At 37.8% G+C, this 25,613-nt stretch overlaps 1 protein-coding gene across 14 annotated transcripts in view; it reads left to right on the top strand.

Annotated features, from left to right (window-relative positions):
• The window catches only part of MAGI2 (membrane associated guanylate kinase, WW and PDZ domain containing 2), a 1,471,158-nt gene that overhangs the window by 831,427 nt on the left and 614,118 nt on the right, over nucleotides 1-25,613 (top strand). Inside the window, exon 1 of one of the 14 annotated variants that reach the window (XM_061413846.1) lies at nucleotides 11,078-11,369. The exons of the other annotated variants lie outside the window; for them this stretch is intronic. The gene's annotated coding sequence lies outside the window, so the exon portion shown is untranslated. Of the gene's footprint in view, nucleotides 1-11,077; nucleotides 11,370-25,613 lie in introns of those variants that run through there. 14 annotated transcript variants of the gene reach the window in all.

The following is a 25,613-nucleotide window of genomic DNA, read 5'->3' on the forward strand; positions in this document are numbered from 1 at the left end:
CCTCAGTTCAGTTCAGTTCAGTCGCTCGGTCGTGTCCAACTCTTTGCAACCCCATGAATCACAGCATGCCAGGCCTCCCTGTCCATCACCAACTCCCTAGCAATTCTGGATATTTATATTTGAGATAAGTGAAAACATTCACTTGAAAAGACTACTGCATCCCCATAGTTATTGCACCATATTTACAATAGCCAAGATATATGGAAAAAATGTAAGTATTCATTGATGTAAAAATGGATAAAAAATTGAGATAGACAAGCACACAGACATACATATACACATACAGTGGAGTATTATTCAGTCATAAAAAATAGTGAAATCTTGGCCATTCACAGCCACATGGATGAAACTTGGCACTATGCTAAATGAAGTAAGACAAAGACAAATATTGTATGAATTCCCTTATATGTGTAACCTAAAGAAAAATGTATTTAAACAAAATAAAACGAACCAAACAAGCTAATAGATAGAGAACAGATTTGTGGTTGCCAGACACAGGGGTTGCTGGTGGAAAAAAATGGCTGAAGAAGCCAAAAGGTTTATATATATATATATATATATACACACATATATATACACATATATATGTATATATATATGTATATGCATATATATATATGCACACATACATACATACATAAAGTGAGCAATAATTACTTTTGGAAGACAGAAATCAAGGGAAGGAGAGAACAAAGATTTATTGGTTTATTCTTTTCTGTTGTAATGATTTTTTTTTAATGATTCAACATTTATTTATTTTTTAAAATATAAATTTATTTATTTTAATTGGAGGGTAATTACTTTACAATATTGTATTGGTTTTGCCATATATCGACATGAATCCGCCACGGGTGTACACGTGTTCCCCATCCTGAACCCTCCTTCTACCTCCCTCCCCATACCATCCCTCTGGGTCATCCCCGTGCACCAGCCCCGAGCATCCTGTGTCATGCATCAAACCTGGACTGGCGATTCATTTCACATTTGATAATATACATGTTTCAATGCCATTCTCCCAAATCATCCCACCCTCGCCCTCTCCCACAGAGTCCAAAAGACTGTTCTATACATCTGTGTCTCTTTTGCTGTCTTGCATACAGGGTTATCGTTACCACCTTTCTAAATTCCATATATATGCGTTAGTATACTGTATTGGTGTTTTTCTTTCTGGCTTACTTCACTCTGTATAATCGGCTCCAGTTTCATCCACCTCATTATAACTGATTCAAATGTGTTCTTTTAAATGGCTGAGTAATACTCCATTGTGTATATGTACCACAGCTTTATTATCCATTCATCTGCTGATGGACATCTAGGTTGCTTCCATGTCCTGGCTATTATAAACAGTGCTGCAATAAACATTGGGGTACACATGTCTCTTTCAGTTCTAGTTTCCTCAGTGTGTATGCCCAGCAGTGGGATTCCTGGGTCATATGGCCATTCTATTTCCAGTTTTTTTAAGGAATCTCCACACTGTTCCCCATAGTGGCTGTACTAGTTTGCATTCCCACCAACAGTGTAAGAGGGTTCCTTTTTCTCTACACCCTCTTCAGCATTTATTGCTTGCAGACTTTTGGATTGCAGCCATTCTGACGGGTGTGAAATGGTACCTCATTGTGGTTTTGATTTGCATTTCTCTGATAATAAGTGATGTTGAGCATCTTTTCATGTGTTTGTTAGCCATCTGTATGTTTTCTTTGTAATCATTTTTTTTATGTGTCTTTCCAACTGGACTTTAAGCCCTTTGCATCAGGGAGAGCTTCTTATTTATACGTGTAGACCTAGATCCCACAGTAGCTGGCACACAATAATCAATAAATAGCCTTGAAAGGTGGGACAAAAAAAGAATTAATCAGCAAAATATATACAGGACTCCTACATTTATTCAGTTTACACATGTAAAGGAATTCATATAATTAAGGGAAGCAAAAAGTAAAACCGAAAAAACAAGCAACTCAATTTATAATAGCTCAATTTAAATAACTCAATTTAAAAATGGGCTATGGACTTAAATGGGGCTTGCCTGGTGGCTCAGATGGTAAAGCATCTGCCTACAATGTGGGAGACCTGGGTTCAATCTCTGGGTCAGGAAGACCTCCTGGAGAAAGAAATGGCAACCCTCTCTAGTATTCTTGCCTGGGAAATCCCATGGACGGAGAAGCCTGGTAGGCTATAGTTCATGGGGTCACAAAGAGTCGGACATGACTGAACGACTTCACTACTACTACTATGGACTTAAATGGACATTTATTTCCATAGAAAGCATGTAAATGGCCAACAGGTATATGAACAAATGCTGAATGTCACTAATCAGTAGGGATATGCTTGACTGCTAATGAATGGAGTATGTGGTGTGGGGTTTATACAGAAGACTTTTGATACAAATAAATAACAACATTAAGTATCTCTGACTTTTGACAATTATTAATACTAGGACTGCCAGATTTGGGAAATGGACCCTACAGCTGGACACTAGATTACATTCTCAGCTCGCTCTCCTTCTTTAGGCCATTCATTCCAAGTTCAAAATTCTCTGCAGGAGTATCTCTGCTTGACTGATACTGGGTTGCATGACTGCACCATAACTGCCAGCATTCAGGCTGATTTTGTTGTCATAGGTCTGCAGTGGAAGGTGAAGTGCTTACAATGCTCCTTCTCACAATGCTCACAAAAAGATGGATTTCTCAAATGCTGGACAAACAGTAATGTTTGTCACTGTTGGGGCAACCGTCTTGCCCACCTCCAGGATTATAGTCAGAGGTACCTGACAAAGGACAAAGGTTTTTGTAAGAGGTATGTTTAAAAAAATTATATTTGGGCTTTTATTGTTAATTTAATTTCATTAGTATTCAGGGGCTTGAGAGACCTTAGAAAATGTGTGCTACGTTTACAAATATGTATAAAAGATGGGGAAGGGAGTAAAAATGTATAATTAAAAATGGTGAAGTCTTTTTTGATAGAGGAAACAGCCCACATATATGAAAACAAATGCAAAGAAAGCAGAAAATGTCAAGGAAATTATGGGTGGGGTATATTAAGCAGAATCCAAGGGCGTGTAAACTGCAAGACAAGGGGAAATTTTATAGAGCAGTCATTTTAACTATATTTTAAAACTTTATTGATGCCATAAAATCCAGACCCTGTAAACCTGAATTCTTCATTAAAATTAGGCTATCACATGCAAAGACAAATTGAACTGGGACGTAAAAGAGAAACTAGAGGTAAACTAGTAAACTAGTAACATTTTAGAGAATGTTTGCATAAATAGCATTTTAGAAAATATTTCAAAACCAGCATACAATGAAAACATCTAAGAGAAAATAGTGCAGACATTGGACTATTTTACATATACATATGAAATACTGTATATCAACTTTGTCTGTCTGTCCCTGCTTCTGTCTCTCTCTGTCTCTCTCCCTCAGTTGATCACTCTGTCTCTTTCACCCTTTCCCTCTCTCCCTGGTTCAATTCTATGCTTATAATCTTTACTCATTGTGTATTACTCACTTTTACTTATACTTATTGCTCTGCCTTGGCCTCACAAAGTTGTTTAGCCTTAATCCTTTTTTTCTCAGTCTTTATATACACCATTTAACTTGACTCCTGTTGAATCTGTAGCCCCAGCTCCCCAACTCAGACCTAGTTCCTAGGTCTAAACCTATATACAGCCTCCATCTGTATTGTGCTTCAAAAAGACATAAATTAGAATTCTCCTAAATTGAGCACATAGCCATCTCCTCAAAACTTCTATCCCATCTGTAATCCCAATATCATTCAGTATCATACCTATTAACTCAGTTGCTAAAGTCAGAAACCAAGAAGCCATCCTGATTCCCCACAACATTCAGATAATCATCAAGTCCTTCCAGTTCTAACCCCAAAATAACATCTTCTTAATGTGTCCCCTCTGGTCTACTGATCTAGTTCCAATGTCCCTGTCACTTCATATTCTCACCATCTCAGAGAATAATAGAGAATGTGTCCTTACTGGTTTTTCTTTCTTGGTGCTAGAATAATCTAATTTCCTCATCTAATCATGTTACTTCTCTGCTCAAATAACTTCCACCAGCTTCTCCATAAAATTCTTTGTATGCTGTAGAATATGGCCCCTCTCACTCCAGCAGTCTCATGGCCACCACCATCCCGCCCGCTTCACTTCACTGAGTTCTCCCAGGAAATGCAAATTCCTTGAATTTGTCCTAAATTAGTTCATTCATACTCACCAACATGCCTTTGTGCTTGGACTTCCCTCTGCTCTCCTCCTGGTTTACCTGGTGAAATTCTATTCCTCCCCAGTATGTTTTACTCTATGTGCCCACCTATAGCCTTCATCATAGTAATTATAGAGTTATAATATTTTGATTGTTAGTTTTTTGTCTCTTTACTAGACTGTTAAACCCCTAGTGCAGTTAGTAGAACGTAAGTAGGTATTATAAATCTTACTACCAGAATGGTTAAATAACATTTCACTATGTCATTTTATATGTTAACCAGTATTAGGGCCATTCTATCTCCATAAAGGATCATGTTTCAGTGTGTATACCTTAGTGAATAACTATTTATCCATTCATTTGCTTATATTAGAATGCTAAGAGTCACTCATGACATATCCTTATTCCTCACCTCCATATCCATTTTATCACCAGAGTATATCAGCATTACTTTCTAAACATTGTTTGGATCATTCTGTTTCTCTTCAGTTCCACTATTACTATCAGTCTAGTGTAAGATACAGTATTTCTTCCTGGACTGCTGCAATAAGTCTCTGAAATAGTTTATTTATGTTTAGTCTGGACTCTCCCTCCAGTTTTCACATTGCATCCAGAGTTATCATTTCAAAATGCAAAGCTAGCTCTACTTCCCTTCTGTTGTTACTTTCTCTCCACTGTCACACATTAACATACAGAAAACCGTGGATCCATGGTTGAGCTTTACTCTTGAGATTAAGGAGAAAAAGTAATTGGAGACTATCTGATTTTCCATCACTGAAAGTATAGATACATAAACCATGATGGGGACACATGAAGTGTTATGTAACACGAGCAGCAGATTATATGTACTCCTAGCAACATGAATGGTTCTTAATAAGGACACGGTTGAAAAAAATAAGAAACTAAATAAGATCTATAGCACAATACTATTTACATGAATTTAAATGTATTCAAACAAAACAGGATCAGCAAAGATAAATTCAAGTGCAAATGCATGTTTCTTATACTTCTTGCTCCTATTCCCTGCATCGGTTTTTGTTTTTTTTTTTCCTGTAGCACTTAACATCTAACCAAATATATTTTACTTATTTATATCATTCTATGTCTTCTTTATCATAAATGTAAACTTCATAAGGATTTAAATCTATTTGGTTCACTGTTATCTTCCCAGTTCCTAGAGTGGTGTATGGCACAGAGAATGGGTGTTCAATAAATATTTAGTCTACTGAATGAATTTTCATTCAGTACATTAGAATATTTGTCTAGTCTAATGAACAGATTTTCATTCAGTATATTAGAATATTTGTTCATGGTGATACGTGGAATAATGGAATTCAGTGTAAGGGGAAAAAAATCAGTAAATCGGTCAATTTAAACAAACTAACCATAAAGGGGAGACCAAAATCCTTGGCATGACCCTCAAACCCTTCAGGTTCTAGTTTATATATGTATGCTAAGTTGCTTCAGTCATGTCTGACTCTTTGCGACCCTATGAACTACAGCCTGCAAGGCTCCTCTGCCCATGGAATTCTTCAGGCAAGAATACTGGAGTGGGTTGCTACTACCCCCTTCAGGGGATCTTCTCAACCTAGGGATCAAATCCACATCTCTTATGTCTCCTGCATTGGCAGGCAGGTTCTTTACCATTCACACTACCTTGGAAGCTCCTCTAGTTTGTATCCATCTCTAGAGCATTGTCATCTCTTGATGGGCTCTTCCTGCCCACCAGGTATCTCCCTGCCCACAGATACCTGCTCCCAGTTTTCTAAATGCACCTTATTTCCTGACACTTCAGGATCATCATTCTGATCATCCTGTCTAAAGAACTGTCTAAAAAACTTGTCTTTGTCTAAAGAACTTTTCCTACCCATATTTCCCTCTCCCCAACAGTTCTTTGCCTAGTGAAATCCTACTCATCCTTTTAGACACCTGCTCAAGGGCCACTTCTTCAAGAAACCTTTCTTGGCTCCTTTAGTCTGTAATGCTGCCATGGAAATCCTATGCCAGCATGCATGCATGCCAAGTCACTTCATTTGAAGTCCTGTAATCAATCTTATTTCCTCTGGATGTCTAGATAGATAGATGGATGGATGGATAGATACATTTGCTCTTGGGCTCAGTCATGTCTGACTCTTTGTGACCCAATGGACTGTAGCCCACCAGGCTCCTCTGTCAATGGGATTTTCCAGTCAAGAATACTAGAGTGGGTTGCCATTTCTTCCTGACCCAGGGATTGAACCTGCATCTCATGCATCTCCTACATTGACAGGCAAGTTCTTTACCACTGAGCCATCTGGGAAGCTCCAAATAGATGGATAGGTAGATAAATTATACATTCAACTTTATGTTATTTCATTAGCTCCAATCTACCCGACTAATCTACAAGCTCCACAAGACCAGGGACTGTTTGTGTTTTCTGTTTGTTTTAAATATTTATTTATTCAGCTGTTTCAGGTCTTAGTTGTGTCACATGGGATCTTTCATTCGACACACAGTCTTTCCAGCTGTGGCACAGACGCCCTTTGCACAGGCTCCAAAAGCACGCGAACTCAGTACTTGCCATGCATGAGCTTAGTTGCCCCACAGCATGTGGTATCTTAATTCTTGGACCAGGGACTGAGCCTGTGTCCCCTGCATTGCAAGGCAAACTCTTAACCACTGGACCATCAGGGAAGTTCCTGTTTATGTGTTTGACCATTGCTATATTTCTGGTGCCTAAAACACTACCTGGCATATAGTAGGTATTCAACAAATATTAAATATTTGAATGAGTCTCTTTTTACATATTTCTTTGTAGCCTTTAAGAAAATAGAATTGTTATCTGCGAGAATTTCCCTAAATCAAGAAAGCTTCACTCTGAATTTTTTATTCCATTTCAAAGTCACTCTTCTTACAAATGGCCTTCATATCTGTCTTATTGTCTCATCAGAAATGACATTAAGGTCATCAGCCTAGATAAGATTTCCCCAGAATAGTTATTTAATAGAGCTAGAAAGCAACAGGCTCATTTTTTAACTTTGGGGGAACTGATATTAAAGCATCTCTTGTCATTACTTTTTTGGAAAACATTTAAGTTAATTATATACAAGAAAATTAATATTTCTTTTGCCTTGGAGCCAGATCCTATGCCTTGTTCAGCTCAAGCTTTTGTAAAATATTTAGTGCTTTTCATTATTCGATTTCTTGGCACTCTTCAGTGTTTCTGTCACTTTAATTGGAAAAAATATAGGAGGTCTTTGATGACTGAAAGAATGAGTCCCTACACCTAGCAACCAGTAACTGGCATTGCTTATTGTGAAAGGAGCTGGCTTTTCAAAGTCAGGGAGCTAAAGCTTTGATCAGATTGCTCTTAAAAATCACCATTAACTTTTCCCCTTATTTTAATTCTTGTTTAATCAATTAATTGCAACTCCTGAAGCTGAAGGCAAAGAATAAATGAAATCTAATGAACAAAATCTATGTGATAATGAGATTTCTTTTGAAAATGGTGTTTCTAACTTATATATAGGTTTAATTTTGACTAATAATGTATTTGATAAAAAAAGGTTTTATGGGGAGATATTTTCCCCGATTGACACTTGCTGATGTGGCCCATCTCTCATATATCATTTTGCCTGCACTTCTCTTCCCTGTCCTTTGATGCTTGTGAAAATGCTTTTAGATTTAAATGAAAATGCCCATAGATAAAAGAAACAAAGTGTTTCCACTCAATTTTGAGTATGAAGACTAAATCAAACGTTCACAAAGACTTGGCTTCAAAGTATCCAAGACAAGAAATCTTATAAATGGAGAGAAATATATTTAGTTTTCTGGGAATTATAATACATTGAGAGGAGGGATTGAGAGAAGAAAGGGTCGCATTTTTCCAGCATTTGAAATGCAAAAACTAAAATATAATAGAGTTACCTTTCAAATCCTTAAAACAATTGGGCAGTATACCTGTCTACTAATAATTCCTTGTGTTCAAATCTAAGAGATTCACCTAAGTAGGTCTCTGGGTTGCTTGCCTAATCATTCCAAGGAAAAGGCAGTTTGTTATATCCATTATACTATGTGTGGGTAGGAAGAAGCCCAAATGATACACAGATGACCCTAAATTAATGTTTTCTGCTTGTATTAATCTTTTTACTCTAATGTAAACGTTCAAAGTCTGATGCTATTTCTCACAGGTTGCATTATGAAGCATAAAGATTTGGATTTCTTTGCTTTGAAAAAGGAAAGTTTGGGAAAATAATTTTCTAAGGGGATATCATTGTTCAAAACATTCACTCATTAAAATTTAAGAAGTTGAAATACTTTAACCTCCAGTAGTGATGCAAAATTTGAATGTCTCTTTAGAATGCTCATAAATACTGAAAGAAAACAGGATTTTTGCAGTATCTCAAAGTGATCAACCAAATTTCTTGAGATAAGTTAGACAGGATTCCTAAGACCTTTTAATAAAACATACTACATGCTGGCTCTCAGCAGGTGAATTTCAGAAAGAATGCTGAGAATATTCTTTTGAAAAAAGTTTATTGTGTATGATTGCCAAATAACTCGCATTTTCAAATCTTTGGGAAAGTTGAGAGGAATATTTAATTTATTAAAATATACATTGGCTTTACTGTAAAACGTAAGAATGATAAATCAGATCCAAGGGGTATTGCCTGATAAATATACTTTACTTTATTTTTATTTTGACAAAATAATATATGAACATATTATAAAAGTAAAATAGCACAAAAATGCTGATATTTGATATAAAGTGTCCTACTATACTTCTCACCAACCCATATTCTCTTCCTTCAAGGCAATCACTTTCAACTTCTATAATAACGTAATCTGATATGTGATTACATATTTAAAAATAAATATCCTTGTACTGCTGTGTTGTTTTATTAATTTTAGAAATTGCATTTTGATTCCTAATCTAGTATATGAATCTTTAGCTTTCTTTTCCATATACACACTCTATGTCTCCCTTGTCCCCTTATGGGTGGTCACAGTTTTTCATTAAATTAACTCATGATTTATTTTATTATGATTGCATAATTATTATTCACTCCTAAGACAAATTATATACTGTGATTGTATGTATTTTTTCCTATGAATTAATAACTTCTTTATTTTGGCATTTCCTTAGTTTTCTAATTATATATATAATACTGAATTTCCAAAACTTTACAAAACGCTAGGACATACTATGGAGAAGGCGATGGCAACCCACTCCAGTACTCTTGCCTGGAAAATCCTATGGACAGAGAAGCCTGGTAGGCTGCAGTCCATGGGGTTGTGAAGAGTTGGACACGACTGAGCGACCTCCCTTTCACTTTTCCTTTCATGCATTAGAGAAGGAAATGGCAACCCACTCCAGTGTTCTTGCCTGGAGAATCCCAGGGACGGGGAGCCTGGTGGGCTGCTGTCTATGGGGTCACACACAGTCGGACACGACTGAAGCGACTTAGCAGCAGCAGCAGCAGGACATTCTATTGTCTACACAGATGCATAGGATAATTCCTAAGTTCCTTTTTCCCCTTCTTGATCCAATCTTTTTTTTTTTTTTTTTGTATGGCATTATGGTTTTATTTAATGGATATAGCATCTCTATTTTTAAAAAATTTCCTTCTGTTTCCAGAACAGTCACTTCTTCTCCTAGTTTCTACTTTTCTGTTTCTTTTGAGCTCTTGTTTGAGGATTTACAGAAGTCAAGTAATTCTTGGCTGTGTATATTCCAATGTGGAGTGGTGAATTGTAGTTTAGAGGATTTACACCTCCGCATGTTGGGGCTTCCCTGATAGCTCCGTTGGTAAAGAATCCACCTGCAATGCAGGAGACCTCGGTTCAATTCCTGTGTCAGAAAGATTCCCTGGAGAAGGGATAGGCTACCCACTCCATATTCTCGGTCTTCTCTTGTGGCTCAGTTGATAAAGAATCTGCCTGCAATGCAGGAGACTTGGGTTTGATCCCTGGATTGGGAAGATCCCCTGGAGAAGGAAAAAAACTACCCACTTCAGTATTCTGGCCTGGAGAATCCCATGGACTGTGTAGTCCATGGAGTCTCAGAGTTGGACACAACTGAGTGACTTTCACTTTCACTTTCTTGTTGGGGAAGAGGGCTGTTGACTGGTGGGCTTCATTCAAAGGGACTGGCCTGCAGTTTTGTGCTCTTCAGGGTGAAAGGGAACACCTCCAGACTTTGGTGATGGCAGGTCTTTCCCTAGGGCCATTCAGTTTCTCCAGAGATGAGTGTTCTAGTCTCCTGCCTGGGGTGTATGCCTAGTGCCTGTATTCTGGGAGCAGAATAAAGGACAGGAGCTGACAAGTCCAAAGTTTCAGTGAGCAAACTTCTGTTTAATGCTCCTGTTTTCAGCTTTGCACTTCAGCCCGTGAGCAGTCATGGGGTCCATGGTAAGAACTGATGGATCCTCTTTAATCACTGCCTAAAGGCTCTAGATTTCTGTTTCTTATTTCTGCCAAGATTATTTAACTCTCCTCCATCTATTTTTTTTTCCTCTCGAATTGTGCTGTCATCCTGAATCTACTATTCTCTTCTTTCCTATTCTTTTTCTGTTTCTTTATTCCTCTGTGAGCATTTTAGTTTGTTTTTGTAGATCAGAAAGGAGATAAACTCAATTCTCCATGTATTTATCTAGATAAATTCAAAAGATTGATGGAATAATAAAATTTTTTTGAAGGAGTTGCCTAGATATTTACAAAAAGGTATCCTATCTCACTTGTCTTTAACAAGAAAAATCACTTGTCTTAATCAAGAAAATTTAAAACCAATTTTAAAAGATCAACTCCTTGGCATTGAGAAGTTAGGATGGAATGTTCGGCATGTAAGCATTTGGCATAAAGGGTTCTGATTCATCCCTCAAGTTCTGTGGATAATTCTTTGTTCTGTGGAGGAAAAGACCCTAGTTCAAAGTTCATTTGAAAGGGTTTCTCTGGTAAAGGCAGGGCTCAGAAAGAAAATGCCCTGGTGACATCCTCAGACAGGAAGAACAAACAGGAAAGTGAAATCTTATTCAGTGTTTAAGCTGGGTAAGGGCTCCAGATACTAAACTAGGGGAGCACCTGAGATGTGGACACAGGAACTACTTGATGCCAGACAGGGTGTACTACAATAGTCATTCCACAGCTAGAGGTTCCAGATAACTACTTCTGACTTTACAGGTGAGTGTTATTGTTCACTGGAATAGTAGAGTGAAAGAAACATTAACATTGTTTTGGTGGCATTTAAGTATTAAAAATCATTATTTCTGACTTTATCAAAATCTTATTTTTATTCAGACTTGTCTATTTTATTATTTCTGGACTTTCTTAGCTCCCGAACTCTGGATATTTGTCATAGAGACTGAGGAGATGGATGAAATGTTAATTGCTTGAATGGGTTAGGGAGGTGCTGGCTTACCTCACACACTAGGTTACTTTTTTTTTTTTTTTTTTTTTAATGCAGGTCTCGAAATAGTTTTAATGAACATGAAAATATACCCTCAAAATATGCAAAAGTAGAAATGGAATAATGAATAGGCAAGGAATCAGATTTTATATAAATCAGAAAAAATATTTATGACAGCCTTTATTTCCAAAAATTTTTTTTTACCAGAATAGATTTTAGTGCTGTTCAAATACAAAGTCATATCCCAGAAATTATGTAACACAAATATGTCAGTATTTTTAGCTCCCCTTTCAACTGTTATATATCAATTTGATATTCATTTAATTATACCAAATCTATATTTTCATCCCTGATCGCTCCTAAATGCCAGAACCACAAATTCAGTGCTTTCCTAATATCTCCATTTGGATATCCCATAAGAATTCAACTCAATCTGTTTGAAGCTAACTTATCATCATCCTCCAAGGTTCTCCTGAGATATTTACCTGTCCCTGTGAATGGCACCTCATTTCCCAAGCCAAAAAAAAAAATTTTTTTTTATCAAATTTGGTTTTACTTCTCCTTTACTCCAAATAACCAAACACTGCATATGAGCAGTTTTACTTCCTCAATAATTCTACAGTGCGACCCTTTTACAATCTCACTTCCAAATGGCTTGCCTGATTTAGGTGATCAGAATCTTTTTCCAAATCTAAAAGATACATCCTAGCCAGTTTCCCAGTTTCCATACTTGCCCCTTTCTAATTCATTCTCCACACTGTAACCAGAGTGATCTTCCTCTAGTACCAACCCTGTCACTTCATTTCCTTTCTTAAACAAGCTTAAGAGCTCCTCTTAACCCTTCTGAATGAAGTTCAAACCCCTAAGTAAAGTTTATTTGTCTTGGCTATTGTTTGTAGTATCATGACCTCTCCTCCACCTCTTCTGCTTCAGACACTGAGCTTTTATCCACCGTATTTTCCCAAATGAACCATACCCTCTCATAACTCAGTTTCCTTTCTATCTGGGTTCCTCTCAGAGATACAGTCACCTCCTTGCTATGTTCCTTTACCAGATTAATTCTTTCTTCCTTTCAGGACTCCACTTACAGGCCGCTTCTCCAGGCAGCTTTCCCCAAATTACAAATATACTTTCAATGCTCTCTATCCTAAACCACTCTCATTGACTTCTCCACACCTTATTCCAAGTCTCTATTTTCACAGCCACTAAACTATACAATTGTTGAAGGCATATTATTTGTTTATTTGCCATGGTATCCCTAGACTCCAACATAATGTACTCATGAAACACATTCAGTAAATATATGTTGAATTAATGTGTGGGCCAGTCTATTTGATATTGAGCCATTCTTCTTCAATGACAATCCCAAGAAGACAGTTAAGTCCAAAATAATTCAGCATTTACAAGTAGTTGTTAGAATAGACTCTTTACTTTGTTCAGTCAGTTCAGTCGCTCAGTCGTGTCCAACCCTTCGCGACCCCATGAATCACAGCAAGCCAGGCCTCCCTGTCCATCACCAACTCCCGGAGTTCACTCAGACTCATGTCCATCGAGTCAGTGATGCCATCCTGCCATCTCATCCTCTGTCGTCCCCTTCTCCTGCTCCCAATCCCTCCCAGCATCAGAGTCTTTTCCAATAGTCAACTCTTCGCATGAGGTGGCCAAGGTACTGGAGTTTCAGTTTCAGCATCATCTATATCAATTAATACAGCAATTAAAAAATGAAGAAATGCCACATACCTATTTTTCTTTAGTTCTTGAGTAGACTTAAGCAAATTTTACCAAGTAAATAATTCTGTATGGAGAAGAAAAACAAAGTGTCAGATGTCATAAAGATTCTTGGACTATTGAATTAGAGATTTTCAGAAGAAACCTTGTAAAGATATATTCAAGCAAAACCAAAATCGCCTGATATTTTAAAAGCCTTGCTCTCTTGTGCTACAGTAAATATCAATTTAACTATTAAGGGACCAAATTATTCAAGATCAGTTGCATTTACAGTTAAATAAAGATGAGAGTTACTGTGAGGACAGTTGTTTCATCTTAAGAGTCTACCTGTACTTAAACTGTTAAATGATATGTGAATGATCTTCACCCTTTATTTCTCTTTTTCTTGTATCACTGCCTGAGTTCTTCAATTGAAATCCTTTGGGTTAAGAAAATTATGATTTCTTTAGCTTTCTGGATGAGGGAGTTGAGTTGGTTCACTACATAGTGCCTATGACTCTATTTCAAGCTGGAACTCAGTAGCATTATGCCCCAAATTTTCTAAAATTAGCCATGAGGCTCCCAGAGGAATTCACTTAATTTAGCTATTTTATGTTAGATTTCATTACAGAGATCTATTAGATTATCATTAATCTTAGAACATATGATAATATTAAATAAAAATAACAGAATGAGTGTTTCTTAAATTGAAATATGCCCAGGAATTGCTCAGTGCTACCAAATAATTCATTGGACCTTATGTAACTAACTATATGTAACTAACTAAAGTCAGATCTTCTCTCCTACCAGTGTATTTGTCAGATTTCTCTCTTTGGTTATCCTCTCCTCTACCAATAACTCAGGAGCAATTCCTAGTTAAAGAATTTTCTCTCAAACTTGTATTACATCCTAAAATAGGCATTTCCCTAGTGTGGCAGTTCTCCAGAATATTTATTTCACTTCTGCACATGGGAAAGGTGCATTCATATGTGGAACACACATGAACGTACCCAGATTTCTGGCTAAAATATAGATTAAAATATGCTCTGTACAATTCCTGAGGGCTAGCTTATACTACACACTGACTCCCTGTTAAGTGATCAACTCATCCATGTGTCTGTTGTGAGGCTTCAGCTGAGAACTGTTACATTTGGATACTGGCTCAAGTTTAGGATTTCTTATTGACATTTGGATAACAAGCAGGGCTCTGGAAGTAACTGGTAAACAAGAAAAATGATGCTAGTTTTATTATTCATCTTCAATGGTGATGGTGGTTTTAGTTGCTATCGTGTCTTGTGACCCCATGGACTGTAGGCTGCCAGGCTCCTCTGTCCATAGGATACTCCAGGCAAGAATACTGGAGCGGATTGCCATTTCCTTCTCCAGGGGATCTTCCTGACCAAGGAAGTGAACCCGGTCTCCTTCATTGCAGGCGGATGATTTACTGACTGAGCTATGAGGGAAGCCCCATTCATCTTCAATAAGTTGTTCTAATAACTCTCTAAAAGGAGTTTTAGACATCACCTGCAGTATGACTTTAATAAACAGCTGGCAGTCAAAACTAATAACACCAAAAGCTAATTTTAAAGATTTCTTTTGCTCTGTTCCCATAGTATTTAGTCTATATCCTTGAAACAGCCTTCACCACATTTCATTGTGCCTGTTGTATCCTTCAGAATGGAAGTTCATGGAACCAGAGAACTATTGTCGTTCTTGTCTTGTCATCATCTACTACTGACTTGACAGCCAATACCTAAATGGAAGGAGCATTTTATTCCCAGGGCTCCATTCCTTTTCTCTAAAACCTTAACTCGCTGCTGTGGTATCTTCCCAGTTTCTTCTCTCCTTCCTTTCTTATTTCATTCCTTCCTTCCTTGATGATACAGATATTTTTAACACAGTTGTTCTGCTCTAGAAATTGAAGAAACAACAGTGAACGAGACTAAGTCTCTATCATTATAGAGCTTATTTCCCAATAGGAAAAAGTATAGGCTTTGATACTGACTCATGCACATCAGGAAAACTGAATTACAAAGACACTTTGGGGTTATAATTCTTACAGATTTAAAGAGTCCTAGGAGCAAATAACCTCTCTGACCCATCACTTTACTCAGGAATATCTTAGTGTTTTTAACCATATGCACTCCCTTGTGAAAGCCTACTGACATATACAGGACACACAGTCAGGATATTTTCTGCTTCCCCAAATTCTACTTTTCCCTAGTCCATCCTTAATCTTTGAGTACCTCATCACACATCCTTCTGTTTTCCAGTGAATTTTAACTTTACAGTAAGTAAAAATGAAAATAATTCCCATGACACTAGATGATCGCACTATGTATATAGAACTAAGTGCCTAATTTTCTTTTGAGGAAAACAACATAGAAGGGAAATAAATTCCTGTATTCTAGGTCAAACTCACATTTGATAATAATCTCTCTGAATCTTGTTCTTTAGCAGCTTAGGTAGCAGAGTACAAAACATGAAGCTCTACTTTTTAAAATGCAGTTATTAAACTTGTTAAATGAGAAAGTAAATAGAAATCTCAGCATAGATGGTTTAAAAAGAAAGATAATTTCAGAAAACAGTACAATTTCTTGAATGTACTTTTATACTGAAATCAAATACCACTTTAAATTTAGACACAATTAAATATTTGCCTTTCCATAGGTTATATATAGTTTCACTTTAAGATAATTTGTTTATACTCTGACTCCAACATCATGGCACCAAATTGGTGCAGAAAAATTATGGAAAGTGTTACCCAAATTAAATATAACAGTATAACAGAGAGTCAGGAATTAAATTGTAGAATTTGAGTTCAGTTCAGTTCAGTCACTCAGTCATGTTCGACTCTTTGTGACCCCATGGACTGCAGCACGCCACGCCTCGCTGTCCATCACCAACTCCCAGAGTTTACTCAAACTCATGTCCATTGAGATGGTGATGCCATCCAACCATCTCATCCTCTGTCGAATTTGAGTACATTATCTTAAAAATGACAAGCTTATATCTGAGCTTTATGGTTCATCATATATACTGATAGCAAAGTCAAGAATACTTACGAACTCCAAAGAGGAAGATATAAGTGAAGTGGTGTGTATATAGATTAAAAGAGGTTATTGACTAAGTTTATGCAGTCCTGTTAATACACTTTTAAGCCAGAGCTACTAAATATTTGCAAATGTGTTAAAAACATGGATTCTAAGTATTCACCCACTCAAAACCCTGAGTCTGATACAATCCTTGGGGGCTGAAATTGAAAATTCATATCCTTATTAAGGATATAAATCAGAACAGAAGTTCTCAGACATTGCACAATTTTCACTTTACCTAGGTGTGGAAGTTTGGAACTATGAAATAGCTTAAATTTTGGAAGATGACTTTTGCTTACTCCATTGCAAATATCTTCTGCTTCTGTGTTCAGAGACATCAAGCCCAAAACATAATCTCCTGAATTTCCTCCCCATTTGGAAGATAAGCAGTAGTTGGTCATCTTCAAAAGAAAACTCATGGAAGAGTGATACATGCACAGGAATTATTGGTGCCTCCTTATTGGTTACCAGATTATACTAATTCTAAAACAAAAGGCCCAGTAGAATTTCCCAGTCACATCTAAGTTCATTCATTTATGTGTGGTCCATGGTTGTCCATCTTCCCTGGTGGCTCAGATGGTAAAAGTGTCTGCCTACAATGCAGGAGACCCAGGTTCGATCCCTGGGTTGAAAAGATCCCCTGGAGAAGGAAATGGTAACCCACTCCAGTACTCTTGCCTGGAAAATCCCATGGACAGAGAAGCATGGTAGGCTACAGTCCATGGCGTCGCAAAGAGTCAGACATGACTGGAGCGACTTCACTTTCTTTTTCTTTCATGGTTGTTTTTGTGCTACAGTAGAATTGGTAGACTGTACGGTGTACAAAGCCTTAAGTGTTTACTCCCTGGCCCTAAAAAGAAAAAAAGTTTGTTGAACTCCTGTTCTGGTGTTCTAAAATTTCACCATAGATCGGCATATATTACTTTTTAAAAATGTGTTTGTGTTAGGCCTGCAGTACATCCTTCCCATTTGAAAAAAAAAGACTTTTCAAATTTGGAAAATATTCTTTTTTATATTTCTTTAAAAATGTCTTTCCTTGGGTTTGCTAGTCTATCTACTGCTACTGCTGCTAAGTCGTTCAGTCGTGTCCGACTCTGTGCGACCCCATAGACAGCAGCCCATTAGGCTCCTCTGTCTCTGGGATTCTCCAGGCAAGAACACTGGAGTGGGTTGCCATTTCCTTCTCCAATTAGTCTATCTGGAACACCCATTAATCAGATGTAGTCTTTCTGGATTGATCCTCTAAGTCATCCACCTTTGCTCATGTTCTCTCTCACTTTGTCCCTTTGCTCCATGATATGAGGAATTTCCTTGTTCTTGCCACTCAACTCTTCAATTAAATGTCTTTAACTTTTATCCATTATATATATTTTTTAATCTTGAGGTTTTATTACTCTTATTTTTATTGTTTATAGCATCTTTGTCTTGCTATATTTCCCTGATTCTTATATTCTTACCATTGTTCTTTATGTTTTACGTATTCCCCCTAGAGGATATCTCAAGAATTTTATTTTATGTGGTTAATCTATAATGAAATCAGTCGCCACAGCTTTTCCTCTGGTTTGTCAAGCAGACAAATATAAAAAGTATTTCCTAGAGGAGAGAGATAAAAGGTGAGTGGCTTGAATGGTTTTCCTTTGGTACCCAAAGTGATAACCCACATCACTGGCAAAAAGTATTTGTACCTGCCTCAGTTATAAGGAAAACCAGACATGATAAGCAATAGGAACTTCAATTTTAAGTAAAAGTTAAATAGGAAAAAACTTCCTTATGTCCAGTCATCACCTAGGGAGGAAGCTGTGGAATTTATAAAAATGATCACAGCTTTTGGAGTTACGGCAGTCACCCTCAGTGAGACCCAGGGTCATCTCCAGAACTAAATTGTTCTCTTGGAATCCCCCAGACTAGAGGTGACTAAGACAAGCTTCTGGAGCGAGAGCAAGGCAACACTGGCATTCAAGGACACTTGGCAACTCAGTGGCTCGTGCTTGGATGACTGAATCTTTAAATTACTATGCTAAGCACATCAAGTAATCCACATCAGTAATAAATTTGCAGACCTAACATTCTTCCCGCAAATGACTTTTTCTTCTGCCTTTCCCTGAAAAGGAAAAGCATAATTTTAACTTTGTCTTCTCTCTTTAAATTGTTCATCATTGCTTTAGGGTACACAAGTGAATGTGTGTTTTATTACCCATCTCAATTTACACTGTTTTCTGAACTGCAGTTTCATAGCAGTTTGTCAATATTATCTTTCCAAAAGGAACCAAGCAAACTGCCATGATGCATTTTTAATGGCCTCCCGGTGATAATTAAAATGTCATTTATGAAATAATGGCCTGTTTGTTTTACCTGACTTCAAGTAACTGCTCAGTTTTACTTAGACTGCATGCTCTTTCCATATTGAAGACCTACATTTAAAGTAACTGAAGGATGCTGTATTTCTTGAAGTGTAATGAATCTTCAGAAAAGCTAACATACCTTCTCCAAGATGGCCTCATTTGTGAAATGCTTGCAGTTCAGTTAGGATCACACCTGGTGTCTTTGGCTCTTCCCTGTCACCATAAAGAAAGGTCAGATATTATATTCAATGAAGTATTTTCATGTGGCCACAAAGAACATCTGTTTATCCTTGTTGTAGAGAGCTGGTGGTATAGGATAGCAGTTTTCTGAGAGGAAATATAATAATTAAGTGCACATATTGACTGTGTTCAAATCCCAAATCTGTCACTTATCAACCATGTACATTCTGGACACGTTGTTTAACTATTTACTCTGGGCTTCACTTATTCGTCTGTAAAATGGGGATAATAGTTCCTTTCTCATAGGAACTTTTGTGAGTTAACTGATGGAAAATCTTTGGATTAGTACCTGGCACACAGTGAGGGCTATTCATCATTATTAAGATTAGTAAAATAGTCGCTTGGTGAATTTTTGAGTGTCCACGTTGAAATACTCTGGGCCAAACTGTAAAATTACCAAGGAACAGTTCTGAAGTCAGTTAGGCATTAGAGGGGAACGGTAGCAATTTTTTTTTTTTTTAGTTAAGTGCATAGAAATAACCCTTTTGGAAATCAATGGCATGGCCTCTTGGGATGAGCCCTGCCCTAGTGTAGTTAGGGAGTTTGGCAATTCGAACTTGTTGAATTTCCTGACTTTGGGCAAGTTGTTTGTCCTTTGGCAGCCTCTTTTACAGTTTCTTTAATTGTAAAATGAAGATGTTGTACTAGATGAAGTCTGAGGTACTTTTCAGTTCTCAATTCCTATTTTAAAAATCACCTATTTGTAAATCAAATCACATTTTGAATGCACTGGGAAAAATTGCCACTTAAAAGAGAACACTGATGGTCGCAAGTGCTTTGTAATAGCAAATCCTTCCTGTTGATTTTGGCTTGTAGATGTAGCTGTTCTAAAATCCAGTTTATTTACAGCCAGCGCACCAATGCTGCTATTCCACAAATGCCTGAAATAAGAAGTAAGATACCTTAATAGGAACTGGACCAGTCATCTGTCACAAGCTTATAGCTTTGCCTTGGCTTGACATGAATACACCTGGGTGACAGCAAGTTGGTTGAGACCAGCTTAGCACCCTTTACTCCCAGATTGATGCCCAGGTTCTAACTTCCATTTGCACATATGTTATCTGTCTCTACCTCCTGCTGAATGATCTCCTCCACAGACCCCTGCCATAAAGTTGGCTTATAATAACTGTGCATATTCCATGTCACCAAAGGGATTCTGAAGTTATTAATTAAATTTTTTCCTTGAGAAAAACCCATATACATGCATACCAACTCATGCTTTGAAGTTAAACATTCAGTGTTTTTGTGCCAAAGAAAATGAAAAGGGAAGAAACATGGTAATCAGGATAAAATGTTTCTCTGGATAGTTGTCATATAACAAAGATGAAAATTAAAGTGTAAGGGTGAGAAAAGAGGACTAACATTAAACAAGCACCTATTCTTAGAGGCCCCTAATACTAAATGTTTCTTAGCAGTATTTATTTCATAACTGAAATGTAAGAATTGTATTCTCTAGTTTACTTTTTTTTTAAGTTCCACAAAGATTTCTTATTCAGTCTCACACAGCCAGTAAATTCTGGATCACTGGAATTTAATGTCATCAAAAAAGACTCCATTCCGTTTCCTCAATACTCCTCTTATAATTATGAAAAATCTGCTTTGTCTGTCTGCAATCAGTAAAACTAAAACCCATTTTAATATGCAAATGTATATTTTTATAGGCCAATAAACCCATACACCTGCGTGCTCAGTCATGTCCAACTCTTTGCGACCCCATGGACTGCAGCCCTCCAGGCTCCTCTGTCCATGGAATTTTCCAGGCAAGAATACTGGAGTGGGGTGCCATTTCCTTCTCCAGGCAGTCTTCCTAACCCAGAGACTGAACCCACATCTTTTTGTCTCCTGCATTGGCAGGCAAATTCTTTTACCATGAGTGCCACCTGGGAAGCTCTATAGGGCAATAGGATTATTAATATAAATTCAGGACCTTAACTTCAAAAGAGGCATTATTGTATTTGTTGGGGAAATTGCACTGAATTTATCATATTCTTAATATTTTGAGATTGGGGAAGAGTCTTTTGTTTTACTGCCAAATACTTGCTACTACAATTGAAACCTAGACAAAATATGGAGAATGATATGTGACACCAAGAAACAAAATATAATCAGATGGCTACAGCTTAATCTACTGATTTAATCCACCCACCCACCACCTAAAGAAAACTCAAGTGAATTTTATAATTGCGCTATTTTTTTTTATAAATGCAATCCAGAAAATAAATCATTTCAGAAGCTTTTTCAAAAAAAACAACTCAAACAGAGTTAGCTATAAATCTACAGACAGATGCTAGGTCAGATGAACTGAATCACATTTTTAAATGAATTGCATTCAAGATGACTAACTTTACTTAAATGTAACAAGCAATTTACAAATAACACATAGGTATAAGTCCTCTGTGTTTCTTTTCTTAGTTTCCCATCACTGATCTTATTAGGCATTAGTACAAAATCTTAAAGACACTTACTCCTTGGAAGGAAAGTTATGACCAACCTGCTGCTGCTGCTGCTGCTAAGTCGCTTCAGTCGTGTCTGACTCTGTGCGACCCCATAGACGGTAACCCACCAGGCTCCCTTGTCCCTGGGATTCTCCAGGCAAGAACACTGGAGTGGGCTGCCATTTCCTTCTCCAATGCATGAAAGTGAAAAGTGAAAGTGAAGTCGCTCAGTCGTGTCCAGCCCTCAGCAACCCCATGGACTGCAGCCTTCCAGGCTCCTCCGTCCATGGGATTTTCCAGGCAAGAGTACTGGAGTGGGGTGCCATTGCCTTCTCCAATGACTAACCTAGACAGCATATTAAAAAGCAGAGACATTACTTTGTCAACAAAGGTCCGTCTAGTCAAGGCTATGGTTTTTCCAGTGGTCACGTATAGATGTGAGAGTTGGACTATAAAGAAAGCTGAGTGCAGAAGAATTGATGCTTTTGAACTGTGGTGTTGGAGAAGACTCTTGAGAGTCCATTGGACTGCAAGGAGATCCAACCAGTCCATCCTAAAGGAGATCAGTCCTGGATGTTCATTGGTGGGACTGATACTGAAGCTGAAACTCCAGTACTTTGGCCACCTGATGTGAAGACTGACTGATTGGAAAAGACCCTGATGCTGAGAAAGATTGAAGGCAGGAGGAGAAGGGGACAAGAGAGGATGAGATGGTTGGATGGCATCACTGACTCAATGGACATGAGTTTGGGTGAACTCCAGGAGTTGGTGATGGACAGGGAGGCCTGGCGTGCTGCGGTTCATGAGGTTGCAAAGAGTCGGACATGACTGAGCGACTGAACTGACTGACAAACTCTTAGAATAGTCATTAGGATCGTTATAATAAAAAAAAAAAAAAGTGTGAGGATGTGGAGAAATTGGAACCCTGTGCCTTACTGGTTCCCTGTTGCATCTATGGAAAAGGGTACATTAGTCCCTCAAAAAATTAAAATTAGAATTACTATACAATCTAGTAATTCCACTTCTTGATATCTACCCAAAAGAATTGGAAACAGGGACTTGAACAGATGTTTGAACACAGTGTTTATAATAACCAAAAAGAGAAACTGAGTGTCCATCAACAGATTAACAATTCAAAAGTGTGTCTTATATATATATACACACAGTGGAATATTATTCAACCTTTAATATTATTATTAAATATTATTAATATTATTCACCCTTTAAAAGGAAGGAAATTCTGACACATGCTACAATATGGAAGAAGCTTGATGATAAGTGAAATAAGTCAGTCACTAAAAGGATAAACACTGTACAATTCTATTTAAACGAGGTAGGTACCTAGAAAAGTCAGGTCCATGTACAGAAATTAGAATGGTGGTTGCCAGGGCCTGGTGGGGAGGAGAATAGAAAGTTCGTGTTTAATGGGTACAGAGTTTCAGTTTGGGAAGATGAAAATGTTCTTTTTTATGGTAATGGTTGTACAACTATGTGGGTAGACAATGTCACTGAGCTGTGTATTTAAAATTATGAATTTTTCATTGTATAAATTTTGCTAAAATAAAAAAAAGGAAGTTGTGCGGAAGAACATAAGGGTTTGTCAGCATTAGTTCAGTGTACCTTGTTGCCTAAACCAGAATTTATCTGTGTGAAAACTTTAAGCCTCAATTTCTTCTATATAAAATATTAATCGTAGTGCCAGATTCACATTTGTTTGAATGTGAGGAAGGGAACAAAAGTTCTTAGCCAAAACTCATGATGTGAGTCACAGTCTTTTCTACTGTTTCTAGTTATCACAGCTCAGCTGGCCAAATTCCTACCTAGGTCAGTTCTGAGATGTTAACTGCATAGAATTCTTCAGTTGTTCAAAGATAGAGAAAGTTAACATTACTAAATACTTCACTATATCCCAGTGTCAGATATGCCACCTCTGGACTATAAAGCAGATTATACTATTCCCATTTTGCTAATAGAGTGACATGCCGAGAAAGACTTAAGTAACTTGACCAGAGTTGTATCAGTATAATTTGCTGCATTTAGTCCGTTTGATGATGGAGCTGATATATGAATCCAGCTCATCTCCTTAAGAAGAAATAAAGGGAACTGAAGTTTAGCATCGATTGCCACTCATGTATTCATCTCTGATGAGAGTTTCCCAGACTCACCATTCCCTGGATCCACATAAAAGTTAATGGTGTTAACATGAAATGGATTCTTGCCCACATCTGATCATGCAAGACTGGAAAGTAACCCTACTCTGTCATTTCTCATCTCAAAGTGTTGCTGGCAGTAAGTACTAAGGTGATGTTTTGCTCATACTCCCAAGCCAGTGCAGTCAGCTATGTGGTCAACACATAATTTTGCTCTTGTTTCCCCTGAGTAACTCTTATCCTAACGGCCAGTGCCTTTGCTATTTGCCAGCTGCCACACACTACAAACCACTAACCACCCTTTCCAAGCACTGCTACACCTGCTGCACACTGCCTGCCACTGGCTGTGAGTACCCCTGCTCCTTTCGCTGGGCGTCACAACCCCTCCGTCCCCACCGTTTACTTATCCTGCTGCCTCTTCTACTCTTCACTACATTCTCAGGCAGGGACCCCTGGCAAGCAGTGTCACCTTACGTCACTGAGCACTGCAGCTCTTCTTATGAGTAGTCACCACAGCAGTGGGGCCTTCAGATATTCAGGTATTATGACTGATGCTTCATTGGGAGAGAAATACCCTATTTTTTTTTTTTTATTCTGGCTAACCCTTTTAGATCAATACCAGAGTGAGGCTGCCTGTGTCCCAAAGTCTAACAGGGTTTTAGAGAAGAGCCCTTCAGGTTGTATTCCCATTCCTCTGTCCCTTTTAATTACAGACATGAACAGGGATGCAGGACTCGCCTAGAATAGAATTGAATAGGCAGATATCAAGCTACGCAAAGTCATTCCTCCCCACTGACTCCAAGACCATTACTGGCTCCAGTTAGCTCTTCTCTCAGAAGGTCTTTCTCTGGAGGCTTTTTTTTTTTTTTTGTCTTCACACAAATAGCCTCCTGGAGAGCCTACTTTACCATTTCATCAGACTTCTCCAAATATATTTAATTCCAAATCACAGGCACAGCGTAAAGCAAGCCTGGGTATCCCACTACACATTTTCAGTCTCATTTAAATCTCACAAAACTCTGCTATGTACATATTATTATCTCCCTTTTATAGATAAGGAAATTGAGTCGCTAAGGAACTTGCCATTAAACAGCTAAGCCATTAACATTAAACATTAAAACAGCTAGTTAGTAGCAGAATCAAGATTTGAGGCAAGGTCTGGCTGCTATCCAAAAACCAGATACTTTGTTACCACCCTGCTTCACCTCCCAAGCTTGTGCAGTACTTATAAAGTACCAGCTCCCACCTTTATCACACAGCTCAGCAGCAGTATTTCTCAGGCAACAGCTATTACTACACCTAAATTACAGCTGCATTAGACCTACATTGTATGGGAATCAAGCCAGTCAATCCTAAAGGAACTCAGTAGTGAATAATCATTGGAAGAACTGGATGCTGAAGCTCCAATACTTTGGCCACCTGATGCCAAGAACTGACTCATTGAAGAAGATCCTGATGCTGGGAAAGATTGAAGGCAGGAGGAGAAGGGGCCAACAGAGGATGAGATGTTGGTTGGCATCACTGACTCAATGGACATTACTTTGAGCAAGCTCTGGGAGATGGTGAACGACAGGGAAGCCTGGCATGTTGCAGTCCATGGGGCTGCAAAGAGTCGGACACTTTACTGAACAGCAACAAAGACCTACATTCTATCCCATCTTCATCACTGCTGTGTCTCGTGCTCTGCACTGTGCTGATGTCAGGCAAGGGGCTTTACAGACATTCAGATTTTTATGTGGGAAAATAATGTTTTCCTTTCTGACATTCAGATTTTTATGTGAGAAAATAATGTTTTCTTTGCTGAGTGCTGACCAGCAGACTCCTCTCCATATCCTTTAATCTAACCCTCTCCCCATCCCACTCTCTACCCTGTCCTTAAGACTAACTTCTGTTCTAGTTGAAAAACCTCCTTTCAAGGGGACCAAATGTTTTTCAGAGCTGAACTTATTGCAAAACTGTTCCACTGAGCTAGGACTCTCATGTGTAAAAAAAAAATTGTTTTTATTGTGGTTATATTTTGTTGTGCTTTGTTCTCATCACATGCAGGTT

Source organism: Bos javanicus, chromosome 4, assembly GCF_032452875.1.
Source record: "Bos javanicus breed banteng chromosome 4, ARS-OSU_banteng_1.0, whole genome shotgun sequence".
Lineage (NCBI taxonomy): Eukaryota > Metazoa > Chordata > Mammalia > Artiodactyla > Bovidae > Bos > Bos javanicus.